Raw genomic sequence first — 10,819 nt, forward strand, 5'->3', positions numbered from 1 at the left:
CCAGAGCTCTTCACATAACTTAGTAGCCCTTAAGAAGCAGTCCTTCCTTTTGCTCCCTGAACTTCCGTGAATTCTGCAAATCTGCTATATGAACAACACGCAAAAGTACATGAGATCTTTCATATAATCTTACTGATCATCCTAGTTTATCCATCTCCTCCTTAATCTCCCCATTGCATTCCACATAATTTCATTTTCAATTGATTTCATCATTTGCTAGAGTTCTCTGTGAGCTTGAAGGTCAGAAATCGAGTCATTTTGTTTCAACAAAATTCAGCTAACTACACAACCGGGCTGTCAGTGTGCTCTCTTAATTACTAGCATAAGCCTCATTTTGGCTTTGATCAGTTCCCTGTGTTCTTCACCATCACGTTCATCTGCACCAATCAACATCATTCACCGTCTCACTTAGTCCTTATTTGCTGTTTCACATAGACTAGGGTAGACACCATATGAAATAAATCAATGCTTGCTTTTTCCCAGCTCCTCCTTATACACTCACAGTGCCCTCAAATTAATGCCAAGTATGCTGCTACCCAGCAAAAATCTATGGTTTTACTAATAAAGCACTGTCATATGAGAAGGCATCTTGACATTTTCTGGTCTGGGTGGGGAGAGATGGTACTGTGCCCTTTTATGTGCTGAGCTGGTTTGCAACAAAATTAGAAGAGCTGTTGAAGAACCCCTCACATGCATGAAGGTGCAGAGCTTCCCAAGAGTTACTGCCATGCTTATATAAATGTAGGTGTAGTCACTAGGAATGGGGGAAAAGCTGCTTCCAACTCTTGTCCCTTCAAAAAGCTTAATTACTCATTAGGAATAATGACAGCAACAGTTACCATGCCCCATTAAGCCACCATGCTAGTGGCCAGCATCAACTGTTTCAAGTTAGGGGAGAAAATGACCCTGCAAGAGAGTCTATATCCCTCTCACAGACAATCCTTTTTAGTTCATTCAAAAAACTGTCCAAAGTACACCAAATTTCTGAACTAACAGCGTCTTGTGGCAATGAGTTCTGGGTTAACTGCACCCTATTAAAAGGAAAACATATTTTGCAATTAGGATAGTTAAGAATAAGGTCAAAGGCACTGAATGCGTTCTCTCCCTCTTTACGATTCTCTAAGGGTTCTATCACTGTCTTCCCTCCCCCTTTTTGTACAGAGTTCGTTATTGTTTTTACAACAGCAGTGCTTTTTCTTTTGTATTAGACTGAATATATAAAAAGTCAGTGTGAATTAGAAAATTTTAATTCCAGAAGTCTTTAGTACTTAACACAGAAAGGGAATGAAAGCTGAAGTTGCCTAACTGTTCTTAAACTGTGTATGCTTGGAACAGAGATGATTCAAAAAGCAACTATTTAAAACAAGATTTATTGGCACAAACATACATGTTACAAATGTCTACAATATTCTTGGAAAATATGTTCACCACTACAAAAAAGAAAATCACTGTCCACAGAAAAGTACAGTAATATCAAACTTTGTAAGTCACACAAATTTTAGCATCAAAATGCATGCATTCATCATTTATAAATGGAATTCCACTGACCTCCAGGTAAAGCACTTTAAGAAATTTCCTGGTCTCTACAACATTATTTTTCCTCCTCAGGTAGCTTTAATAAGATGCAAATGGAATATTTTCTGTAGAGGCACAAATCACTATTTCTTGCTCAGTACAGCTGAGTTCACAAGGTGAGAGTTGCTGTTCTCAGCACAGACTTCCAGATCCTTTCTGAGTGCATTATGACATAGTTTAACACTACTGTGTGGCCTTCCAAAGGGTGCAATTAAAGGTTTAGTCTGGATTTTAATTTTTAAAAGGGCAACTGAAAACATTTCTGGTTTTTCCTATGAGAGGAAGTAAAGCTTGAAGAATTAAAAGGAAAGAGGTAGAAGAAAGGTTTCTGTTTTGCATTGCCATTCCAGCAACATTCAAAAGAAGGTTGGCATTGCTAAAGTGACTTTGGAGGAGAAATAGTAATCTTAGTAAATCCTCTTTGTTCTTTGGTGCCAGTGTAGTAACTTAGTAGCCAATCAAGGTTTTGCCGCTGACCTCAGACAGCAGGTTCAATGTTAGAGGAGCAGGCTTCACATACACAGAAAAGAGAGAATGCAGTGATAACCTCAGCTTGATCAGATCTGGCTTAATCCAATGTAAACAAGAGAATGAAAAGTTCTTAATGTCAGTGGAGGCTCTTTGAAAATGGAGGTTGCACTTCCTCACACTAGATCTGAATTTGACTTTGATCAGATCAGTACACCAAATAAAAGGCAAAAACATAAACCACATACACTTATGAAGGTGCTCTCTGCACTTTTATCAACCTTGATAAAGCAGAGAACATATCTAATGGTAAAATTTGCTGTGCAATCAGCATCCTTGGAGACTGAAAACGCATCAAGACAAACCCTGTGCAACCAGATCCAACTTCAAAATGGCTCTGCTTCAAGCAGGAGTCTGGACTAGGTAAACCCCAGGGGTCCTTTCCAACCTATTTTTTTTTAGCACTCAAAGGAAAGGCTTTTCCTCTCCTGAATTAGAACATGGCACAGATTCCATACCAGACCTGGATTTATTAAGGACAAATAAGGGATTTTTGTGGTTGCCTTAAATACAGAATGGAAATTCTCTGTATGCTTTATATACATATTGAAGTTGCTTCCAGAACAGGGCATGCTTTGCTCTTCACTCAAGGCCAGAGTGTGAAATGCTCAACCACCTATCCATTTTAAGTCTATAGTGCTCAATTGATGAGAGAGCACCTCCAGAGGCTGCTTCTCTGTGTTAAGACTCAGACATAAGTCATTAAGGAAAATACTAATTAGCTGGCTACAAACTGATTTCCTGCAATGCCTAAAACAAGTTTATAATAAGAGTTCCTGTATTGCTCCGAAGAGAACTATTTCTGCTGGGAAAAAAACCCCAAAAAACACTTAAGATTGCCTCAGAGGAGATACTGGCTATGTTTCATCTCTTACATATTTGGAAGGGGGATACATCACCCAAATGACAAATGCCTGTCTACGTATAGAAGTGCTTCTTTTGGAAAGGGAGAGGAAAAAAGGAATAGGCTTTATCAAATGAAAATTTAACCTCTACAACAGTTGGTGTTTGCCCCCTCAAAATGTATTGCTGCAACAAAGGATGTTTTTAAGCCTTGCTCTTGAGTAGGCGGTACTAATTTCTATTCTTTCCGTAGTGCTGATATACATAATGTGACTAATATTTTACCAGGTATGTGGATGGGGGAAGAAGGATTTTTCAATTAAAAGACAAAGTAACAATATTTTTCGTGACAAGTAAAGGGCTATCAGTAACATTTTATCATGCAGACCTGGGAGTGTGTCTTAGCTACATTAGCATTTTATTTCCAATTTGAGGAAAAAAGCAAATAGAACATAGATTGAACTTAGCATTTCTAGTAAGAAAATATTTTTTCATTACTATATAGGTTTTAGAAGCTAATTATTTTACTATTTGTATAGCTACTATTCTTTTTAATAGATAATTAATACTTAAATAAGTAAAGGTTAAATTGTATACATCTGGCCTTTGCATTTTTACTTTTATTAAGAATCTTATTTCCCTTTAAGTTTCATGAAAGGATGAGACTTGCATTATTTAGTACACTAGTTTTCTAGAGGCACAGCAGCCACGCTGACCACCAAATTTTCAGGTCCAACTAACACTACTCTAATGGAAAAACTGCAGCAACCTTTCAGGTTTACACTATAAATACTGAACTTTGGAAAGAGTCATGCATTGGGCATCTATGAATTTGTGGCTTGACTGTATGTACTATCTCAAACATAGATCTTACAAAGAAAACAACAGCAGCTGCCATTATTTACTCCTACTTTAATCAAACCTGCAACTTATCAGAGGCAGAAACTAATTTCAAAGGATAAATTAAAATTTGAGACTTCTTAATTCTTTTAAACTCTTTTCATTGCAAAAACTCCGACCACCAGCACGTATTCACATATACGTGACAGGAATGTGAGATTCAGCAAAGTGATTTTCCATCCTACTTAGACCATTTCTCAGTGGACAGGCACAGATACTAGAGTGGAACAAGGGTATGCAAAATGATCATGCTATATCAAAAAGATTTCATTATTGGCAGACCAAAGTACTGCGCAACAAAATGAGCATTTAGTATGTATCCTGACTGCCCCAGCCACTCTGGAGCCCTTATTTGGCTGAAGTCCTTGACGACTTCTGCAGCTGACAACTTCATGCCTTTGGATGGTATACCTCAAATGGTACCCTCCACAAAAAATACTAGATCATCCTCAAGAAAAAAACAAAAGGAAGTAAATTCAACTAGCATTTGTCATAGCTGATTTTAAGCAGCAGCCTGTATGTAATTCAATAGACTAGCACTGCTTAGTTTTACCATACATAAAGTCCTCTTAGGTATAGTCACTTTTATAAAGGAGTTTACAGAATGTTGTCTATATTTCACTTAAACAGTTTCCCAGTTTACTATATTGTCATGATCATGGTATCCTAATTTGCTGCTTATTCTCTTTTCTATCAAAATCGATGAGCTTACTGTTAAGGGAAATGTTAAATATATTTAATTTAAATTGTAGTGTTACAATTAAAGTAGTTTAGCAGAAAAAAAGTCCAGCAGTCAGAAGCTTTCTTCTGTATCACATCATTTTGAACCAAATTGAGATCTAGGAGCCGTATTCTGCCTCCAGTGTTCTCATCCCATCAGTGGAGGCTGGTTTGAGGACCAGGAGGACATGATGGGCAGGAGTTTCTGCTCCACTCAGACCTACCTCTGCTCTGATCGAGGGCAACAATAACAATATGGCAGAAGTCAGAGAGTCAACTCGGGGCAGCAGAACCACCCTAGCCCAAATATGCTATGTTCTAAAGACACTACACTCCAACAACACAAAAGCTTTCCAAGAGAACAAAGAGACTTGAAGAATAACGGAGAAGCCAGCCACTGGGAGAAGAGTTAAAGAACGGAGAAGCTTTTTTCATAATTATCTTTGTTGTTCTCCTCTATGATGTTTTCTCTTTCTGAACAAGTGTTTTGCCCATTTAAACTTCTAGCACATGGCTTCTTTGTTTGAACAGTGTTACGTATGAACCACGAGGCTGTATTCATGTTTTAAACCAGTACAGGTTATGATTTTTGCTTTGGAGAGTTCGCAGATGTGATACAGTCATGACAGAATGAGGTTACTGCAGAAATGACTCATTGTTGAATAATCAAGTGTTTACTCTACCAAAACTGCATGTAACCGGACTGCCACAGTTTTTCTGCTTTATTGTAAGATGTAGCTTTTAAATGTCAGTGCATCAGGAAGAAAGGTAAACTCCTTGGGTGGCTCAGATCTCGTTACACGTGTTTAAAGGGAGACAGTCTTCTGGTTCTCAATGGAGAATAAAAGCTACAGAGCACATCAATGAAGACATGCAGTAATGAGATAAGGAAGGGAAATTAGCTGAAGAGGAAAACAAAAACCTTTCTTAACATGGAATGGAGAAGTGTTTGTGAAGGAAACGAGACGAAGAAAGAACAACTGATGTGAGGTTCTGGTTTGATTTTTTCAAACATCCCAATCTAGTACCCCTCCTGAAAATAATGTCACCAACTGAGAAATCTTAAGCCAATCCTTTCTTTACATTTCGGTTGGGTTTTTTTCTTTTTCAAATTACATTCTTTGGCCTTTTGGGGTTTGCTTTTAAATAAGGTGATTTGAGGGTACTTGTACTTTCTTGTGCATGAAGAAACGTGCTGAAATGTGTATCATATAGCACAAGAGACCTAAATCTGATGAGAGGCATGACTGACTGGAAGAGCATCTCACTCTTCTGACCACACAGGGAGCCCAAAGGTGATGATCTGTTACAGGTCCAAAGTTCAGATCAAGACATGAAGCCAGACGAAGAGACTTTGATCTCTGAGGCCCGTCTCCAGTAGTCACTGTGTACATTGGGAGCAAGCCCAGTCCTTATATGACTACTAGTTTATCCCTTTTCCCCATTTAAAGGGTAGTAGAAGCAGGGTTGCAATCTAAATCCTGGATCACAGCCAAGTGCTCTCTTAATTTGTTTCTGAGGTCTAGCACCAACATGTGTGATCATGGCACTGTCATAAAAAAGTAATAGATTACTGGATGGATAACCTCCCATGGAATAGAGGAAAACTCACTCTGTAAAAAAATGAAGAAGAGTTTAGTAACATCTGAGCTACTAAGAGTTCCTGAAGTTTGGGTCTCCCATGGTAGATGCACTTCTGAGAAACAGACATCACCATTTTTCAGGTATACTCTAACATGGATGTAAAGTCATGAACTTGTTCTGAGGAGGTAAAAATCTACTGTAATCAGACAAGACGTAGCTTGACTGTTCAAAAAGTTATGTAAAGCCCTGTCAGAGGACCAGTGACAGAAATGAGACAGAGAAACGTAAGAATTTCAAAAGCTCTTGCTACCCAGACAAATACATAACCAATTGTGACTGCTCTAATTAATTCCTTGAACAGTTAACCCTACCTTATTCTTCTGTCATCGTGGGTGCTTATGCCACTTATTGGAGAACACTGTTTAAAAAAACCCCAAAACAAACCACAAGTACTTTACTTGTCTGAACTGTTCCTGGGGTTAACCTCATGCAAGTCCAAATAGAATTAAAGTTCCAGCTTTAGAAATCTGACTACACTTCTAAATAATTTCTTGTCCTACAGGTTGCATTCAGAATCAGATTCTCCCCTCCTCCTCCTCCTAGGAATATTGGATTATGTTGGACTGACTGTGCTTGTTACATAATGTTGTCAAGTGAAAAAAGGTCAAGTGTCTCTGTCTGGGTTTCCATGCTACTTGCTCCTGCAAGTTCTGTGTACATTTTTTTTAGGTTTAAAGCCACATTTATGTTATTGCAAGATGAGCTAAATTAGAAGGAAGGTGTAATGTGGAAGTAGGACCTTACTAGCCTGTGGATAGTGGATGCAAATAGCACTTCTCAACCTCAGGAGCTAATGTGCACTCAATGTCAAGCCAAACAGCAGTGGTGGTACAAGCACAGACCATTACATTTCAGCCACGCTGTCTCAACCCATGTCTAACTCTGGCTAAAGCTATCAAAATCCTTGCTTCTGTCCAGGGAAGTCTTTTCAGTCCCCAAGATGTCAGTCAGAAAGCAATCAGCCTTGCAGTCCTGGAGGGTTTGCTGAGGTAAAAGGAAGCCCTTTTGTGCCTTTTTACCAGCCCAAGCCTAGGCAGTAGCTAGTGATGAAGAATAGTAGCTGAAATTCTACCCAGTAATTGCAGTTCTAATCGGTTCTTCTTTAGTCAGCATGAGTTAACCTTTCCATGGGAGATTTGCAAATAGACAGTTTTAACTGTCCATGGACATTTTAAATGTAGAGGTAGTGAGTGGAAAGCAATCAATCCTGGCTTCAACACAAATAAGGTCTCCAACTGTGTTGATATAGATTGTCCTCTGTACCAGTCTACGTATAGGTGATGTGTTGCACAATCTGTGACCCTGATCAGGCCTATATTCCATATTCTCCTTGCAGAAAAATTAACCCTTAGCAAGGAGCAATCCAGCTCTGAGTCTGTACATACTTCAGGTCATGCTTCCTGGACTGAATTAGAAATCTTACATGGCTTATCTTACCAATTGCAACCAACCAGCACAGCACAACTAGCAACTACTGAGCATTCACAAATACACTGTATGCAAACAACTTAAGAGTTAAACACATTACTTTAGCATATTTCATTAGCACACAGGAGAAAATTGTCTCTTCACAAACACTTTACAACCCACTCAAAGCTAGGTTTCTTGACTAAACTCTTCCTTGCAAATTCTTGCAAACATTTATCAGTCATCCCCATTAGTTACTGCTTTGGGGGAGAATGAGTACATGTCCCACCACCAGCAGTTTCACTTCTCTACTCTCCCCTAGAGCTCTCACTTTGATTATTACCTTATTTGAGATATGTTACATAGGAGGATGTAAGGTTTGCATCCTTATAGCAGTTTCATTACAGTTTCATCTGGAAACTTTTACATCTTTGTAGCAAAAGGATGCAATCTCTTTTATGTGTACTTGCAGTCATATCAGCTAAGCAGTCAGTTCAGACTCACAGGAGAAGGCACTGTCTACATTAAGGATCTGTGTCAGCTTATAACCTTACTGATCTTACCATCTCCAGTGAAAGCTATCTTCACCTCCTGAGTCCTGTCAGCAGTCCCACAGAGAAGCCCTGTGAGGATCAAGCCATTCTCAACATGGGTGTGGGTGTCAGGGTCTTACTCTTAGGAAGCAATTCTTTCATATCAGCTAGCCAGATATCTTAGTGATTTAAAGAGAGTCATGAAGTTGGACAGCTTATTCCTTTTCTGGCAAATGTTTAGTTATACTTAGCATTCATTTATGGCACCTCAATGACAGCAGTGTTCTGTCTGGCCCATTAGGATTTTAGAATTATTTATGTCCTCACTCCACTGAAGGACCAAAGTGAACGGGGCATACCATGAAGTCTAGTAGTACATCAGTAACTTTGGAGATTAAGTTTCATTAAGACCATGGCCACTTAATGCTATGAAACAGTAAGTGTGAATATAAAGTAATAAATATATAGGGAAAAACGGCAACTGGAACCTTTTAAAAGATCATTGCTTATTCTCTCTCTGCAGAATTCTACTCAAACACAATTTATATATACATCCACTACAACAAACTAGTCTGGGTCTCTTTTTTTTTAATCTAAGAGCATGTCAAGAGAGATGCTCCACAGTGGGAATATTTACACAACTGTTACCGCAATCTCTATGCCCTATTTAAATTGCAGACCAAAAAAAGACACCTACACCAAACCTTTTTTTAAATTCTACTAATTCATTTTAGAAATTCTGAAGGAGTCATTCTAAAAAAGACCCATTCAGAATTTCCTGACTCAAAATTTGATATTTCATTTTTAGTTTGGTTAACGATGATTAAACTATTCAGTGTTTAAAAAAAATTAAACCCAAGGAATTCAACATTTGGGAGAAACCCTACAGCAATAGCCTACAAGAACATTCTCTAAAGCTGCAATATATCATTTCTCTTAATTACATCAAATGTTAGTTTAAACTAATTGAGTATTGAAAATACCTCAGCTGAGCACTTTACAAAGACAACACTATAATGTGTGAACTAGATACACACCGAGAAATTAAATTAATTTTTTAAACAGCCTCTTAACACCATCGCTTTGAAAAAGTGTTTCTCTGCATTCCACTTCTCCAGGAAGGCTTTGCTAGGCACCTTTCCTTTCTTGGTCTCTCTCCACTGTTCCCTCTATTTACCCATAACTTTTTCTTCCTGACTTTTTGAACATTCCTCACTGTGGAGACCATTCCTGCAAAACAGGGCAGAGGTAACTTCCTACAATTGTGCTGGGAAGCCACAGACATCACCAAAGTTCTTCGGGTACTTTAAATTAGGGCCATATTTATTGGGGACTGACATTCAAGAGAGTCCCATGAAGACTGAAAAACAGTGCCTTGAGTTTTTAGCAAGCATCTATATCTTGGATATTAATGATGCCTATATTACCATTGTTGCATTTCATTGGGCTTTTTCCAGACTCTCCTAGCCAATGCTTTTTTGGCTGTCATACAGTTTTCTTTCTGGCTTTCATACTGAGGCCATCCTGGTTATACAGAACAGCCTGTAAGGAAAAAGATTAACTCCATAGATGATAATCCAGTCCTATTTATTTCCTTCAGGCAGTGGTTGTATACTTGGATACTACAACTAATCCCAAGTCTGTGTTTGGTTGGCTAAGTTGAAATAAAATGTCTTACATGCATGTTTGTAGGTACCACTTTCTTCAATGGGAGTAGCAGATACTACATCAAAAAGCTGCATCTCATGGTGGATTTTGCCATCCTACTTTAGGGCTCAATTTGAGAATTTTGGCCCCCTGTGCTGCAACCTTAGGTTTGGGTCCAATCCACCTGCCAGGGTCCCTTTAAGCAGGAGCTTCCCCACAGCTGCATTCTCTGATTTCGAGATGTTTAGGATGCTTTTCATATATACTACAGTTTCTGAAGGTCAGTGCGTACACATTTTAAGACACAGTGATAAGACAGTGTATGGAACTACTTGGCAGTATTTAGCTGGTACAGTTTCTTGTGGAAACAACAGAATTCCAAAACACACCACACCAAATGCTTATGGACTGTTACAAGCAAAAATCCCAAGACACCGGGAATTAAAAAGCGGAGTTCAACAAAGGAACACTGATATCGTTGGTTGATATGAACAAAGTTGTGCCAAGTCCTCCTCCTTCGCTTTTTCAAGTGGAGAAATAAACTGGGAAAGGAAGCAGAAAGGAAAATAATAATACATAAACCAACAGTTATTACAGAGTTACTGTTGCACTTTATCTCACAGATGCATGTGCAAACACCTTTAGCTAAAGCACCTTTGCTAAAAGAGCATGACATGTCTTCCCCACGGTATGCCTTCCTACTGGAACAGGGCTGCTCATCCTGTGTGAAGGGAGTTCACAGAACTGGAGTGGAAAACAGGGAAGAGTGCAGCTTGAAAAATAGAGAGGGGGAGAACTGATGGTGATGTTAGCTGTCCATCCCCAGCTCCAGCAACACCCGCAGACCCACATCATGTAACTCCATCAGCACGGAGCCAGCCTGCTTTTCCAGGGCCACACTGCAGGTTGGTAGGAAGCCTGGCTTGGGCCATTTCACCACCCATGGCAGCTTGTCACTGTGAGGAACTACACAATTTATCTGTGTCTGTATCCAGCACTGAATGGAGGGTGTGATCGTTTTC

The sequence above is a fragment of the Gallinula chloropus genome (genome assembly GCF_964237585.1).
Source record: "Gallinula chloropus genome assembly, chromosome: 8".
Lineage (NCBI taxonomy): Eukaryota > Metazoa > Chordata > Aves > Gruiformes > Rallidae > Gallinula > Gallinula chloropus.